General features: G+C 38.9%; 1 non-coding gene across 1 annotated transcript; it reads right to left on the bottom strand.

The window, feature by feature from the left end:
• Positions 1–13,136: 13,136 nt before the first annotated feature.
• On the bottom strand, positions 13,137–13,210 carry Trnan-guu (transfer RNA asparagine (anticodon GUU)). The gene has a single exon. It is a non-coding gene; the product is annotated as a tRNA-Asn (tRNA).
• Between the last annotated feature and the right edge of the window lie 5,152 nt (positions 13,211–18,362).

The raw sequence follows: 18,362 nt of genomic DNA, 5'->3' as shown, positions 1-18,362 counted from the left end.
AATGCTGACTCTTGACATGCAGACAGGTAATGAGCCACAACAGAGAAAACCCACAGCAGAGTCAGTCGAAGTTGAAGAATATTGATAGGTAGGTCATCACAGAGCAGACCCACTGCAGTCCTAGTAGAGATTATGGTATTGGTGGACCACCATAGGTGCAGACCCACTTCAGTCCTTGTAGAGATAATCGTATTGATGTCATCAAAGGTGTAGACCCACTGTAGTCCGTGTAGAGATGGCTAGCAGCCATCCGTTGCGACTGTGCAGGTGCACAATCACCATCAAAGAGTCTTGTGGACAATATAGCAAGTCCATGAACCACCACTTGTGCATGCACAAAGTTTTTGGAATTGTCCTTAGAAGTCTTGCAGACAATATAGCAAGTCCATAAACCACCACCTGAGCACTCACAAACGTTTTGGTGTGTCCTTAGAACCAGCAATGCTGTTAACCAGTCCCTGAATTATCAACACACGTGCAAACACTAACAGTCCTCTTTTTTTTCACATATTGTGCATATATTATGACCAACAGAAATATGTGCAGTGAAATGAATGCTTACAAGTTACTTAATTTGATGAACTGGTGTCAATTACAATTTTATAACATACAATAACAAAGGTACAAAATAGATCGTTAAAGAACATAACAATACAGATAACATTTGTAGTAATACAGGCTTTACAAAAGAATCGAAATAACATATACATCGGTGTTACAGGAATTATGACATAAGTACATACATAAAAATCAGAATAACTTTTGAAACATCAACTTCACACATGAGCAACAAAACAGAACAGATAAATAATGTCTAAACATCTTTACAAAGTAAATAACATAGTATTAGAAAAATTCTACAACATAAATCTTATTAGCTAAACACATAAAGACAGGAAAAAGACAAATACACAAGGGTACATAAACACATAGTGGGATAACACAAGGAAAGGACAGGGTTTGTTTTACTGCAGTATTTTGCAAACAAAACTTTCTTTATTTCTTGGAGATCTCCCTTTCTTCTTCATTATTCCCAAAAAGTCCTATCTATACCTGCTTTCTGTACATTTTTCGTAAAACTTCTCAATGCATTTCTTCCAATTCATCGCAACTCATTCTCTTATATAGTCTACCCCTCTTAAGCTAACTTAAATCTACTGAGCTCAGATGCTAAACTAAGGGACGAGGCAATGCAGCAGCACAAAACAATTAATACAAACAGCAATGAAAAAAATGCAAATTGACAAAGCTAGCAGCAGTAAATGTAATAACTTATATCTAAACATGACAAACCCACAAGCAGAAAAAATAGTACACTAAAGACAACAACTCAGATAAGGGAAATGTATATTCACATCTTAATGTCTATGTAATTAAAGTGGTGCACCACAACTTATTCTACAAAATAAATTACCAAGTACTTGAAAAGAAAATTATGTATGCAGTTCCTGTGAAGGGAAATGTCTTTTTGTGCTCCCTCATTTTTTTGGAACTATATCATAAAATTATTATTTACTGGATCTGTAGACAGAAAATATTTATATTAGTACATCTATTAAATTTTATTTTAACCAATGCTGCAGTGGAGCTAGAAACTAGATATTAAACAAATTGAGCAATCTCTCAACTAGAAAGACAATAGATGTAAAAAATTTTCTCATCATTTCATTAGGCATTTTAGTACATATCATAAATTAAGAGCTCCACAGTGTAAAGATATGTTTTCAAGTTTGAGCGTGTCGCATTTGTGATGCTTTCTACAAAGGAATGTCAATAGCGAGGATAATGGCCTATTTTTTTTTCTCCACCTGTGCATCTGAAAGGCACACACTAATGCTTTTTTCCAGGCGACTGTCAAGCAGCTGGGTGCCCACGACGCATTACGTGAAGGTGGTCACTTAACTTTCTTACCGAAATATTTACGACACCAGTTTGCACTACAGTGACAGTCTCATATAAAAATTTCACAGGTCGAGAATTTGCGTTGCAAATCTGTAGAAACAAAATCCTGTAAATATAACAGTGTCCAAAAAATTTTCGCCAGCATAGTGATACATTCACGCATATACACACATTTCATAACTCTTAAAGTACGATTTCCTAACCACTACTCATTATTCCTTACTTTATTACACATATACATATTCATAGACACTTCTTCAATATTTCATCACAATAAATACGTAGCATAATCAAATTCCTCATATAGCATCAGCTTATTGATCATAAACATACCACAACAGTGTTATACACATCATCGTCATAACATCATAAAACCTCAGCTAAATCTCAAAATCGTCGTAGCTTCCTCCAATAATCTCAAAACCTAAAAAAAATTATCTGCTCATGTCAAAAGTTTCATCTACCTCAATCGTACTTTAAAAATCATGATCCCATACCAAATACATTATTCAAAGCTCTCATAGTATCACAATGGTTCCAAAAAAATATGAACATTTCACAAAGTACAGACAAAATACAATTTCATAAGTGTGAAGTTATCCAACAGTGTAATTACATAAACATCTGTCACTGATGTAGTAAAATAAATATTTGTCTCTCTCAGTTAAATGATCAGATAGCTGTGTAATCCTGTGTTAGAGAAATATGATACCGATGTGTAAAGTTGTATAAGCAAATACCATATTAGCTAGGGCTCCTTGTGCTTGCGATACACATGGTACACAAAGTAAGTGTGTACCCCCCTGAGGATTAATGTAATGATACCCTCAGGTGTTACAGATTACAGCAATGGAATGAAATGTACCATGGAAAACTTTCTTTGTAATTCAAAAATCTTGAAAAATAAATGGTTTAAGTACAAAATTAATCTCAAATGCGTGTCCTGTAGCGCTAAATGTGCATCTTGCTGTAAGATAATTCTGTTGGAGTGTCGTAGTTATCGTCCTCTGGAAGCAAAGTTCTGCTGAAGTCAATGTACTTACCTCATCATAAACGAAAGTGAAATTCCTTGCGTATAGATATCGTAGTTATTACGTACCTTACTGTGATCAAGAAAGTACTATAATGTAATGTATTGTTGTGCTATGGAAAAGGCTGTCTCATTGTAGCTATACCACAAAAGTTACTATTAAAACATGTTTTACTTTCCAGAAGAATTCAGAAAAACTGTGCAGATATAAAACAGATACACCGCAAAAGTAACAATGTAAATTGTGTCACATATTAGTAGCATAGTGATACAATCATGTAGCTATCAAAGAAACCAAATGCTAAGTCATCTTTAATCTCACTGAATGTACTTCAAATAAAGAGTATCTTTTCAAGTAAACCAAAATGTTGCATTAAAATCTCATTAGCAGTATATGTTCTAAGTATGTAAGCCTGATAGTCATTACATAATAGTGCAACTAACAAGCAGGAATGTACACACACAATAACACTGTGTCCTATGTTCACTATCACATTGCAGTGGTAATTTCTGTTTAAATAAGTTGCCCAGGTTTTTACTGGATAGTTAACTTTAAAACATTGTTGCATGTTAACAGTTTCTAAGTGTGACAAAGCATACTAGTAACATGAAGTGAAAAGTTTTATGGCAAAGACAAAGTTAAAAAAACAAATTATCTCTCAATAAACGGTTTTACATGTGAAATGTGGTGCAGTCCTTTATCCTTTCTAGTGCGCAGAGTTTCAACTTCAAAGTAATTATCATATTGTATACGTTGGTAAGGAATGCTAAAATTTTTCTCAAGGTTAGCATCTATGTTATTTTTTTCTGAGCCGTCCGGCGCACGCGGCTGCCTGCGGTGCAAGTCATTGTCTGTTCCTTTGTTGGTGTGCATCGTTATTGGGTTTAGGAGACCTAACTTCTACAGATTCACCTCGCCGAGAGGGCCCAGCCCTGTTTGAATCCCGCCAGTTTTGATGAAATTCAGCTCTGTCGTTATGATTATATCGTCTGCCGTCATGTCGGTAGTTCCTGTAGTTTCTTTCTTGTCAGTTAAGTGGTGGAGAATTTCTCCCTGAATTATCACTGCACGGTGGACCGTTGCGTCTGAAATTATTCTGTCTCCCGTGATAATAATAGTTCTGGTTGCCATATTGTCTGTTTCTCTGATTGTCTCTGTGATAGTCACTACCGTGGAGAGGTGATCTTTCCCTGTAATTACTACTACTCTGACAACGGTTGTCATACGGGTGGTGTCTGTTTTGGTCACGATTTGTGTTGTGAGAATAGCCTTGTCGTGTCCAGTTATTATTTCTTTCATCACGGAATTGCGACGGATGTGACCTGTAATTGCTGTGTTCCTGTTTTCGCGTTCCGTGATTGTCAGTGTCAATTTCTAATTCTTGTAAGAGTGCCTGAAAAGCTTCAATGTCGTCTTTGCAACATCATGCCAAACTAACATGTCGTAAATGTTCAGGTAATTTGATTAAGGAAATGCGAATGAGTTCTGAGGGGCTGTATGGGTTTGACAAGTACTGATTCTTGTGCAACATGTCTTCAAAATATTTCACAAGACTGGAAAATTCAGATTGTTCAAAATGTTTCATCATCATGATGCTATGTTTTACTCGGTCTTGTGTAGCTTGAGACCAATATGCTGAGAGGAAGGCATGATAAAATTCTCCTTCACCGTGACAATCGTGAATGACCAATCGCATTCTTACAGCTGGTTCATTCTCTAAGTAGCCACACATAAATTCTAATCTGTGCTCTAATGACCAGTTGGGAGGAAAACAATGAGAGAATTGATGAAGCCACGCTTGTGGATGAATGTCGTTGCTGGAATTCTTAAATGTTTTGAATTTATGTGTAGTAATAAACAGCTTATAGTCAAAATCATCATGTCGGCGAGTCGCATATCGGTCATTGTTACGTCGTTTCGGCGGTTCCATCTCAAAATTCGGTGTATCTTGCCAATTTCTTGCATAATTTCCGAAGTACCCCGTGTTATTATTTTGTGGCTGTTCCGTATTTCTATGTCCCTCTTCCTGTATTGGAGCACGAGTGTCCTCTGAAATACGTAATTCTTCTATTACCTGTGTCAGCTGATCTTGTACTTCCCGGATTTCTCTTTGGTGTTGCCTATTAATTTGATTCTGATTTTGTTTGAATTTCCTAGTTTGTTCGCACTCTTCTGTGTCATTAAAGACTACCAGTTTTGTGTCATTCAGATTATCCTCTACCTTCGTAGATAAATTATTTAGCTGATCCGAAAGTTCAACTACTTTCTCTGATAAAGAACGAATTTCCTCCATGTGTCTTTCTGAACCAATTTTCAGAGTATCTACTGTGTCCTTTAAGTTTTCCTGAGTTTTTGCAAGTTGCGTAACCGAATCGGTAGATGCACCTGAGTCAATTTTACCTTGCAAGGTCTCATTTTTTTATGGCTGCTTCGTGATTCTGTAATGTATTTTCATGCCGCGAAATAATAGGTTGAAAATTCTCACAAATTTGTGTTTTTACGTCATTACAGACTTTTTAACATTTCGATTCAGTGTTATGTAACTCAGTAGTTAAATCTTCACGTGTTTGTTCAAGCATGGTGTCTAACTTTTGAAGCTTTTGCTGTGTTTGTCTCTGATTTTGTTCCATTGTGTTTAACTTTTGAAGGTTTTGCTGTGTTTGTCTCTGATTTTATTCAATTGTGTCTAACTTTTGAAGCTTTTGCTGTGTTTGTCTCTGATTTTGTTCCATTGTGTCTAACTTTTGAAGGTTTTGCTGTGTTTGTCTCTGATTTTATTCCATTGTGTCTAACGTTTGAAGCTTTTGCTGTGTTTGTCTCTGATTTTGTTCCATTGTGTCTAACTTTTGAAGGTTTTGCTGTGTTTGTCTCTGATTTTGTTCCATTGTGTCTAACTTTTGAAGCTTTTGCTGTGTTTGTCTCTGATTTTGTTCCATTTGCTGCATTAATTGTAATAATAATGTATTAGTGTCTGGAATCTGTTTCTCTATGCTTTTTGGCAGCGCATTTTCACCGGCAACATTTACATTTTCACAAGCAAAAAATGTGTCTCGACTCATTTGAGAAAACGGTGAGGACCCAAAACCTGAGTCTACAGTATTTGCAATATTGTGTTCTGTCATTCCCGATTCCTGAGGCGAGCTGTTGCCGACCGATCGATCGATAATGCTTCCCTGTTCAGTACTTGTTTCACTGTCTGCACCATTATTTGCCGCCCGCTCCATTTCCCTATGCACAATTACCAAATTACTACTTTGAATGTCTGTTAATTCATTACACAGTGGTGCTGATAAGCTACGCTCGTCGTCACTATTATTTCTCAGTTTACTTTGGAGCCTAGTGTTACGTTTTTCACACACCATTATTGTCGAAGTTTTCACACGATAACACAGAAAATCACAATTTGAAGAGCAAAAATAAGAGAACACATTAACATAGCACTGAAAATAATATCTAGTTAATTACAAGCGCAGCTGCGAAATACTTGGTGCAAATCTACATGCATGCCACAACTGTTTTACTGTACAACAATGAAAGACAGCAGCTACAAAGGAGATTCTCTCTACAATTACGCGCTAGCAATAAACAATAGCTACACTAATTACACAAACTACAAGAAAAAAATCAGAAGATTCCAGTGAGGTATCCTCGGCTAAGGGTCGACATATGAAACGTCCCCTTAGAAAAATTATACATGACTGTGCTTAAACTGACACACAATTTTTTTTTAGCGCAACGCAATCTGACTTTCAATAATCCCTACAAAAGAATGGCCCTGACTAACATTAACCTATACCTTTCACAAATCACTTACCCCACAAAAATCTTCGTTACTCGAACTACTGCAATACAGCGAGCGCCACTACTGCCAGCTAAATAAAAGATTCAAACTACGGAAAGCACTAACTTTACTACTGATAGGCATAGTTAGCAAATGAAAGATTTTAATAGAGAACACAGTGTTAATAGAGAACAAACAATGTATTTACCTTACTAGTCATAATATATATAGCAATTCATGACATCCATTCTTACAAATGTACTGTTTCTGATGGACACACCTCCAGATTATCCATTCTGAAAAATCCGCCATCTCACTTCCCCACATCCACCACTGCTGGCGGCTCACCTCCAACTGCGCAACGCTATGTGCTGTTCACATCCAGCTGCACAACACTACAATGGCAGACAACAATGCAAACTAGCCACAGACTACACACAGCACAGCCAGTGATTTTCATACAGAGCGCTATGTGGCGTTACCAATAAGAAAACCTAAACAGCCTACTTACAACTATACAAAAAATTAAGAAACGTTGACAATTGATCCGTTGTGCTCCAACACTGTGTCAGAACAGAAACGTTCATAACTCTAATATAGCGTAAGGTCTATTACTAAGCTACTTTTTAATACAAGTTTAACTTTAAAATCGATCTTATTTTCTAAAATCTACAGAACGACAAATAAGGATATGAGTTTAAAAGTGATAGAATATTAGATACCACGAAAGAAACTGATCTATTTTAAGTTCTTTATGAACGGGTATTGCAGTTTCTTTTTCTCTCGCAGCTGAAAAGTAACTCTCTGAACACCTACGTTGTCAATCCAAATAATCGGCCATCCAAGTCTTTTAAATGACGGACAAACTCTTTTCACTCCTTCTCAATTTAAAAAAGAAAAAACATGATCAATTAGCCCTTTGACTTGTCAGTTTGAAAAGCCTCGTTTTGAAGTACATTCTGAACTGTTCTCTGAAGAGTTGTTTTAGGATCGTTGAACTGTACACTGACTTTCCTAAATCCCATTTCTTTTTCCATAACAGGTGTCCCCCCCCCCCCCGCCCCATGAACCATGGATCCTGCCGTTGGTGGGGAGGGTTGCGTGCCTCAGATACAGATAGCCGTACCGTAGGTGCAACCACAACGGAGATGTATCTGTTGAGAGGCCAGACAAACGTGTGGTTCCTGAAGCGGGGCAGCAGCCTTTCCAGTAGTTGCAGGGGCAACAGTCTGGATGATTGACTGATCTGGCCTTGTAACAATAACCAAAACGGCCTTGCTGTGCTGGTACTGCGAACTGCTGAAAGCAAGGGGAAACTACAGCCGTAATTTTTCCCGAGGGCATGCAGCTTTACTGTATGGTTAAATGACGATGGCATCCTCTTGGGTAAAATATTCCGGAGGTAAAATAGTCCTCCATTCGGATCTCTGGGCGGGGACTACTCAAGAGGACGTTGTTATCAGGAGAAAGAAAACTGGCGTTCTATGGATCGGAGCATGGAGTGTCAGATCCCTTAACCGAGCAGGTATATTAGAAAATTTAAATAGGGAAATGGATAGGTTAAAGTTAGATATAGTGGGAATTAGTGAAGTTCGGTGGCAGGAGGAACAAGACTTTTGGTCAGGTGAATACAGGGTTATAAATACAAACTCAAATAGAGGTAATGCAGAAGTAGGTTTAATAATGAATAAAAAAAATTGGCGTGCGGGTTAGCTACTACAAACAGCATAGTGAACGCATTATTGTGGCCACGATAGACACGAAGCCCACGCCTACTACAGTAGTACAAGTTTATATGCCAACTAGCTCTGCAGATGATGAAGAAATTGATGAAATGTATGATGAGATAAAAGAAATTATTCAGATAGTGAAGGGAGACGAAAATTTAATAGTCATGGGTGACTGGAATTCGAGTGTAGGAAAAGGGAGAGAAGGAAACATAGTAGGTGAATATGGATTGGGGCTAAGAAATGAAAGAGGAAGCCGTCTGGTAGAATTTTGCACAGAGCATAACGTAATCATAGCTAACACTTAGTTCAAGAATCATAAAAGAAGGTTGTATACATGGAAGAATCTCGGAGATACTAAAAGGTATCAGATAGATTATATAATGGTAAGACAGAGATTTAGGAACCAGGTTTTAAATTGTAAGACATTTCCAGGGGCAGATGTGGACGGTGATCACAATCTATTGGTTATGAACTGCAGATTAAAATTGAAGAAACTGCAAAAAGGTGAGAATTTAAGGAGATGAGACCTGGATAAACTGACTAAACCAGAGGTTGTACAGAGTTTCAGGGAGAGCATAAGGGAACAGTTGACCGCAGTGGGAGAAAGAAGTACAGTAGAAGAAGAATGGGTAGGTCTGAGGGATGAAGTAGTGAAGGCAGCAGAGGATCAAGTAGGTAAAACGACGAGGGCTAGTAGAAATCCTTGGGTAACAGAAGAAATATTGAATTTAATTGATGAAAGGAGAAATTATAAAAACGCAGTAAATGAAACAGGCAAAAAGGTATACAAACGTCTCAAAAATGAGATCGACAGGAAGTGCAAAATGGCTAAGCAGGGATGGCTAGAGGACAAATGTAAGGATATAGAGGCTAGTCTCACTAGGGGTAAGATAGATACTGCCAACAGGAAAATTACAGAGACCTTTGGAGAAAAGAGAACCACTTGTATGAATATCAAGAGCTCAGATGGAAACCCAGTTCTAAGCGAAGAAGGGAAAGCAGAAAGGTGGAAGGAGTATATAGAGGGTCTATACAAGGGCGATGTACTTGAGGACAATATTATGGAAATGGAAGAGGATGTAGATGAAGATGAAATGGGAGATATGATACTGCGTGACGAGTTTGACAGAGCACTGAAAGACCTGAGTAGAAACAAGGCCCCGGGAGTAGACAACATTCCATTAGAACTACTGACGGCCTTGGGAGAGCCAGTCCTGACAAAACTCTACCATCTGGTGAGGAAGATGTATGAGACAGGCGAAGTACCCTCAGACTTCAAGAAGAATATAATAATTACAATCCCAAGGAAACTAGGTGTTGACAGACGTGAAAATTACCGAACTATCAGTTTAATAAGTCACAGCTGCAAAATACTAACGCGAATTCTTTACAGACGAATGGAAAAACTGATAGAAGCCGACATCGGGGAAGATCAGTTTGGATTCCGTAGAAATATTGGAACACGTGAGGCAATACTGACCTTACGACTTATCTTAGAAGAAAGATTAAGGAAAGGCAAACCTACGTTTCTAGCATTTGTAGACTTAGAGAAAGCTTTTGACAATGTTGACTGGAATACTCTCTTCCAAATTCTGAAGGTGGCAGGGGTAAAATACAGGGAGCGAAAGGCTATTTACGATTTGTACAGAAACCAGATGGCAGTTATAAGAGTCGAGGGGCGTGAAAGGGAAGCAGTGGTTGGGAAGGGAGTGACACAGGGTTGTAGCCTCTCCCCACTGTTATTCAATCTGTATATTGAGCAAGCAGTAAAGGAAACAAAAAAAAATTCGGAGTAGGTATTAAAATCCATGGAGAAGAAATAAAAACTTTGAGGTTCGCCGATGACATTGTAATTCTGTCAGAGACAGCAATGGACTTGGAAGAGCAGTTGAACGGAATGGACATTGTATTGAAAGGAGGATATAAGATGAACATCAACAAAAGCATAACGAGGATAATGGAATGTAGTCGAATTAAGTCGGGTGATGCTGCGGGAATTAGATTAGGAAATGAGACACTTAAAGTAGTAAAGGAGTTTTGCTATTTGAGGAGCAAAAGAAATGATGATTATCGAAGTAGAGAAGATATAAAATGTAGACTGGCAACGGCAAGGAAAGCGTTTCTGAAGAAGAGAAATTTCTTAACATCGGGTATAGATTTACGTGTCAGGAAGTCGTTCCTGAAAGTATTTGTATGGAGTGTTGCTATTTATGGAAGTGAAACATGGACGATAAATACTTTGGACAAGAAGAGAATAGAAGCTTTCGAAATGTGGTGCTACAGAAGAATGCTGAAGATTAGATGGGTAGATCACATAACTAATGAGGAGGTATTGAATAGAATTGGGGAGAAGAGGAGTTTGTGGGACAACTTGACGAGAAGAAGGGACGGGTTGGTAGGACATGGTCTGAGGCATCAAGGGATCACAAATTAAGCATTGGAGGGCAGCGTGGAGGTTAAAAATCGTAGAGGGGGACCAAGAGATGAATACATTAAGCATATTCAGAAGGATGCAAGTTGCAGTAGGTACAGGGAGATGAAGAAACTTGCACTGGATAGGGTAGCATGGAGAGCTGCATCAAACCAGTCTCAGGACTGAAAACCACAACAACAACAACAGCTGTCACTGGCCGTTCCATATTTTCTGTATACCCACTTGACGTGTGTTTCAATACAATGAACTACATTATTGTACAAATGTTGATGAAAGGTTTATGCATTATCGACACAGTTTATAAATTATTTACATGTAATGAGGCATTAGTTAACTAAAAAGTGACTAAACTGTGTTAAAAAACATATTTTTTAAACAAAATAAGCTGATTTTAACTTCTGACAGAACATTTTCTCTGTACTATGTCAAAAATTGTTTTAACTATTTTTTGAGGTAAATTAGAGAAATTGCATCAATTTCCAAAGAACATATGTTTTCCTAAATTAAGAATTCCACGTGCATTACAAGAAAGTGAACTTGTGATATTTATATTCATAGTATGAATGTTGTGTTGAGATTTGCTGTACATTAAGTTATATTCCAATTTTTTGTTAATTAACTGTATACATAATAAAATTAGATGTGGACTCCTAAATACATCATTTTCTGCTCCTTCACTTTTTCAAAAAAAGATACTTACTTACACTAAACAGTTCTTCCTCTGTCCATCCACCTTCCAATAGACCTTGAGATCATGGAGCGATAGTTTTTACTTAATCCTTGCATAGGGCCTATCATCATTAATAGTGTAAATCCATACAGTTGAAAATTCACGACACTAAAAGCAAAACACTCAGAGTAAACGTGGGTCTACAACGCATACCATCACGAGCTATGAGCACTTACATCTTCATCTTCGGTACTGTGAAACAAATCTCTTGACGAAGAAGTGCTCATAGCTCTTCAGAGCCCATGCGTATTGAGACGTTTTTGCTTCTAGTATCGTGTACTTTCAGCTGTATGCGTTTACGCTATTAATTATGATACACACTGGCATCTTCATCTGTATTAAAGGTCTTTTTTTGCCATTTTCAGGCGGCGTTTATCCTACCAGATGATCTTAAAGGATACAGGGTTTCATCATTATACACGCCATAGAGAGCATAAGAAATCGTGTCCCCTACACTGTACGTGCTTTCGTATTTATGACGTGAGCGGTGGCGGTACATTTCTTCTGAGCTTCACATGTAGTTTAAGCTGTCATTTTGATTTTATGTTTCTTAGCAAGTGTTGGGTAGATTTCGGAGATGACGTCTACCTAAATAACTCTAATATTTGTGGGTAAACTCTTCTGAACATTTATCCAAACTTGTTACCAATTTGTGTGAGGATATTTGAATGCCGTAGGATCCTTAGGAGTGCCTAAGATTACTTTTTGATAGACACTTGCTTAAGACTCCTTTAATGTGTTCTCTCCTCTATAGCTTGCTTCTAAGAAGCGGGGACTGATGACCTGAGAAGTTAAGTCCCATAGTGCTCAGAGTAATTTTTTCTAAGAAGCACACGCCTATATGCGTTCTGGATCGATATAAATCGGCGGTCTTAAGTCTGAGAATGAAACATTTGGACGATTTTTTTCTGTAATGGTTCCTGCGCCTTGCCTGAGAATCTTACTAATTTGTTTGAGGGGTATTGTAATGTAATACTGGTACGGATTTCTCATCCCCAATCCACTGCTGATACAGGGGTGAGTGTGTAAGGAAAAGCAATTTGATCAAAGTGAACCTTCATAGATTCCACGTCGCTATGGAAAGTATTTCTCTCGTGCAGTTGCTTAATTTTGAGGTATTGGCAGGACTGCAAATGGTTCAAATGGCTCTGAGCACCATGAGACTTAACTGCTGAGGTCATCAGTCCCCTAGAACTTCTTAAACCTAACTAACCTAAGGACATCACACACATCCATGCCCGAGGCAGGACTGGATTCGAACTTGCGACCGTAGTGGTCGCGCGGTTCCAGACTGTAGCGCCTAGAACCGCTCTGCCACTTCGGCCGGCCAGGACTGCAACTATACGATTGAACTTACATTAAACAATATATAATAATTGGCAATAATGCAAGAACCCGTACACCAGCTAGATTTGACAGGTTCCTCATTAGGAATTTCAATAGACTGCCGTTATGTTTTAACTTCAATGTGCCATTTGCTGCGATCACGTGAACGCTCCGTGCTTTAATTACAAATTATTAAAATTTCCGCCCCCGGGTGGGCTCGAACCACCAACCTTTCGGTTAACAGCCGAACGCGCTAGCCGATTGCGCCACGGAGGCCTGCGGCTGGATCCACGCATATTTCTGGTAACATATACAGCGGCGTCCGTTCATCGATTTGCTGGCCGTCCCTGAAGACAAACAGTTACATAGTTATTCTCTCATTGTTCTCTATCCCATCTATACTCCGTCCATCAATAAGAATAAACCTCAGGTAAACATTACACGATGTATTCTTCCGCGTTTACTCGAACCTCTATGGATTTCGTTTCACGTGGGGCGGAAGCCAAGCTGTCTCGAGTATAGTCAAGTACGATATTGAGATTACGTTTTATGCGTTACGCGTACATCGACTCATTTACTTCTTAGTCTTCCATTCTTATTGTTCCTCCTTGGTACTTGCACATATTGTATATTACGCGTCTCCCCCTATAGCCATTTTTCCAGAATTTCGAACATTTGCACCATTTTACATTCTTGAATGCTTTTTCTATGCCGACAAATCGTATAAACGTTCCTTGATTCTTGCTTCTACTATCCGTTGCTAAGTCAGAACTGCCTCTCTGGTACCTTTGCCGTTCCAAATGTCAAACTGATCGTTATCTAACAGATCCTCAAATTTCTTCTCGTGTATTATTCTCGTCAACAACGTGAATATTAGAGTGTTAAGGACGTTGGGCGATAGTTCTCGCTTTTTTCTGCCCTTGCTGTTTTCGGGACTGTGTGAACAATATTTTTACGAAAGTCCTTTATTTCCAGTCAACTCGAATCACAACACCCTACTGTATCTCCCATTATGGAGCACTATGGCGTGCTGCCGGGCCTCTCCCAAAACGCAACCTCCCCTTCGTTATTTAACAGTTCTCTAGACTATCGGACAAATGAATTGACTGAATCCAGATACAAAGGCGATTGTTCACTTATAAAGTGTGCCTGAACGCAGCCTACGCTCTGCTTCCCAGGTCAAAGGGATGTACCTTTCACGATATCTTGAAAAGATAAAAAGTCACTCTATGGAAATACAGTTTATTAGTTCTTAAGACAAGTAAATGGTCCCTAACCCGACTAATACGCAAATTTAGATCTCCGTGTAGCCACAACGGAAAATTTAACATGAAAATTGCTTTATGACAGTTTAAACTGACTCGCTAGCTGCCAACACACATCAACGGTCACTTCGTTAATGATGAAACAATCACAAGACGTTAACGGCGACGACACACGAAATATCCTGAGCTCTCACGTACTCTTATAAATTCTAATCCTTTGCAAATGTACACTAACAGAAGAATATCGCAAGACAAAGGAGTTGGGTGATATAAACGAAAGTTGTTAGACGTGTTTCTACATTTGAAAAATGGTGTACATTCCAATTTCGCGGTAGTCGCTAGTAGCACCAGTATGAGGGTGCAAATCAGGTTTGCTTGAAATGCACGCTTTAACAGTCATGAGCGTTAATTACTTTTGAGATTGGACGTGGAAGGCGATGTTACTAAGAATGTCTTTAAGGCGGCAAAGGCCGTTATCAACACCTCACTGACTTTGAACGAGGTCGTGTAACAGGGCTGCAGAAGCTGTATGTTCGCTCTGTGACTGCAGAAAGACATGAGAGGCAGAGGCGCATTTACTTAGAGGCCAACTAGGCACGGGCCCTAGGGCAACACCGACTCTAAGAAAGGCCTCGGCGCTAGTTGGTGACGTCACGTCAGCTAGGCACTGCGAACGCCAGGTCTGTTGCAGGCAGAAACGCCTGGGCGTGCTTATCACTATAAATCTCATATTTTTGGACAAAATGTTTGGTATTGTTTTGGATTCTGCACTTTTATTTAGATGAAAGATTTTCTTACTATCGTAAAGCTAAAAATAAAGATCATAGTTCCGTATTACTGAATCCTGTCGAAACAAATGTAGATCAATATGAGAAGATGCTTTGCCCCATTGCAAGATTCGGAAATTTTACATTCAAGTAACTATATTTACTTGATCCATTTTGCTATCGAAACCTACCCCAACCCCCTTACAATGAACTCGTTTCTTATATTTATTTTCGTTTGACATCGTCACTGGAAATGTGAACTAATTCACATGTGTAAATGTCCAACTGTTGCCAGTCATTAGATTACAGTCGTTTTCAACGAAAGGAATTCTAAATAGGAAACAAAATAGCTTCATACATCGAAAATACTGCTGAGCTTAAACTTTTTTAAACATACACATTAGAAAAGATAAATATTCCCATCTTGCAACTGAAAGGAGAAACTTTATAAGATAAAAAATTTTATTTGATAAAACAAGTATCTCTATTTTGCCTCTTCTTCTGTCCCCCACCCTCTCCCCCAACGTGTACAATCGCAAGATATTTCATTAACATTCAGTGCTCCTCACCCCACAGTCAACCAAGATACCTAAAGAAGAGCACCAATATGTTCACAGTTTCTTGTAAAAGCAACCCAGTAAAACGTCACTTCCTCAGATTTACAAATAAGGTAAAGAAGCACAAATTCTGTTGCTGCTGGGCCATGAAGTTGTCTTTGTATGTCGATCCTTAAAACAGGTGGAAACTAAGTTCAGGAATACACTATTTGTTAAGAAGTGTAATGAACTGCACAATTAATTGATTGCAGAAATCTCTCAGCACAATGTGTGTTGGTCAACTACCGCCAATAGTTTCACATTTTCCTGTGTCAGAGAGGGAGACACCACCATTATGAGTATGCCTGCAACAGACCTGGCGTTTGCCGTGCCTAGCTGACGTGACGTCACGAACAAGCGCCGAGGCCTTTCTTTGAGTCGGTGTTGCCTAGGGGCGGCATCTTGTTGTTTGTTGTTGTGGTCTTCAGTCCTGAGACTGGTTTGATGCAGCTCTCCATGCTACTCTATCCTGTGCTAGCTTCTTCATCTCCCAGTATCTACTGCAACCTACATCCTTCTGAATCTGCTTAGTGTATTCATCTCTTGGTCTCCCTCTACGATTTTTACCCTCCACACTGCCCTCCAATGCTAAATTTGTGATCCCTTGATGCCTCAAAACATGTCCTACCAACCGATCCCTTCTTCTAGTCAAGTTGTGCCACAAACTTCTCTTCTCCCCAATCCTATTCAATACCTCCTCATTAGTTACGTGATCTACCCACCTTATCTTCAGCATTCTTCTGTAGCACCACATTTCGAAAGCTTCTATTCTCTTCTTGTCCAAACTAGTTATCGTCCATGTTTCACTTCCATACATGGCTACACTCCATACAAATACTTTCAGAAATGACTTCCTGACACTTAGATCTATACTCGATGTTAACAAATTCCTCTTCTTGAGAAACGCTTTCCTTGCCATTGCCAGTCTACATTTTATATCCTCTCTACTTCGACCATCATCGGTTATTTTACTCCCTAAATAGCAAAACTCCTTTACTACTTTAAGTTTCTCATTTCCTAATCTAATTCCCTCAACATCACCCGACTTAATTTGACTACATTCCATTATCTTCGTTTTGCTTTTGTTGATGTTCATCTTATATCCACCTTTCAAGACACTGTCCATTCCGTTCAACTGCTGTTCCAAGTCCTTTGCTGTCTCTGACAGAATTACAATGTCATCGGCGAACCTCAAAGTTTTTACTTCTTCTCCATGAATTTTAATACCTACTCCGAATTTTTCTTTTGTTTCCTTTACTGCTTGCTCAATATACAGATTGAATAACATCGGGGAGAGGCTACAACCCTGTCTTACTCCTTTCCCAACCACTGCTTCCCTTTCATGCCCCTCGACTCTTATAACTGCCATCTGGTTTCTGTACAAACTGTAAATAGCCTTTCGCTCCCTGTATTTTACCCCTGCCACCTTCAGAATTTGAAAGAGAGTATTCCAGTTAACATTGTCAAAAGCTTTCTCTAAGTCTACAAATGCTAGAAACGTAGGTTTGCCTTTTCTTAATCTTTCTTCTAAGATAAGTCGTAAAGTCAGTATTGCCTCACGTGTTCCAACATTTCTACGGAATCCAAACTGATCTTCCCCGAGGTCGGCTTCTACCAGTTTTTCCATTCGTCTGTAAAGAATTCGCGTTAGTATTTTGCAGCTGTGACTTATTAAACTGATAGTTCGGTAATTTTCACATCTGTCAACACCTGCTTTCTTTGGGATTGGAATTATTATATTCTTCTTGAAGTCTGAGGGTATTTCGCCTGTCTCATACATCGTCCTCACCAGATGGTAGAGTTTTGTCATGAATGGCTCTCCCGAGGCCATCAGTAGTTCAAATGGAATGTTGTCTACTCCCGGGGCCTTGTTTCGACTCAGGTCTTTCAGTGCTCTGTCAAACTCTTCACGCAGTATCTTATCTCCCATTTCATCTTCATCTACATCCTCCTCCATTTCCATAATATTGTCCTCAAGTACATCGCCCTTGTATAAACCCTCTATATACTCCTTCCACCTTTCTGCTTTCCCTTCTTTGCTTAGAACTGGGTTGCCATCTGAGCTCTTGATATTCATACAAGTGGTTCTCTTCTCTCCAAAGGTCTCTTTAATTTTCCTGTAGGCAGTATCTATCATACCCCTAGTGAGACAAGCCTCTACATCCTTACATTTGTCCTCTAGCCATCCCTGCTTAGCCATTTTGCACTTCCTGTCGATATCATTTTTGAGACGTCTGTATTCCTTTTTGCCTGCTTCATTTACTGCATTTTTGTATTTTCTCCTTTCATCAATTAAATTCAGTATTTCTTCTGTTACCCAAGGATTTCTATTAGCCCTCGTCTTTTTACCTACTTGATCCTCTGCTGCCTTCACTACTTCATCCCTCAGAGCTACCCATTCTTCTTCTACTGTATTTCTTTCCCCCATTCCTGTCAATTGTTCCCTTATGCTCTCCCTGAAACTCTGTACAACCTCTGGTTCTTTCAGTTTATCCAGGTCCCATCTCCCTAAATTCCCACCTTTTTGCAGTTTCTTCAGTTTCAATCTGCAGTTCATAACCAATAGATTGTGGTCAGAATCCACGTCTGCCCCAGGAAATGTCTTACAATTTAAAACCTGGTTCCTAAATCTCTGTCTTACCATTATATAATCTATCTGATACCTACTAGTATCTCCAGGATTCTTCCAGGTATATAACCTTCTTTTATGATTCTTGAACCAAGTGTTGGCTATGATTAAGTTATGCTCTGTGCAAAATTCTACAAGGCGGCTTCCTCTTTCATTCCTTCCCCCCAATCC

This window comes from Schistocerca cancellata, chromosome 1, assembly GCF_023864275.1.
Source record: "Schistocerca cancellata isolate TAMUIC-IGC-003103 chromosome 1, iqSchCanc2.1, whole genome shotgun sequence".
NCBI lineage: Eukaryota > Metazoa > Arthropoda > Insecta > Orthoptera > Acrididae > Schistocerca > Schistocerca cancellata.
Note: the sequence above shows the minus strand (reverse complement) of the source record. Positions and strands in the feature narration are given on the sequence as shown.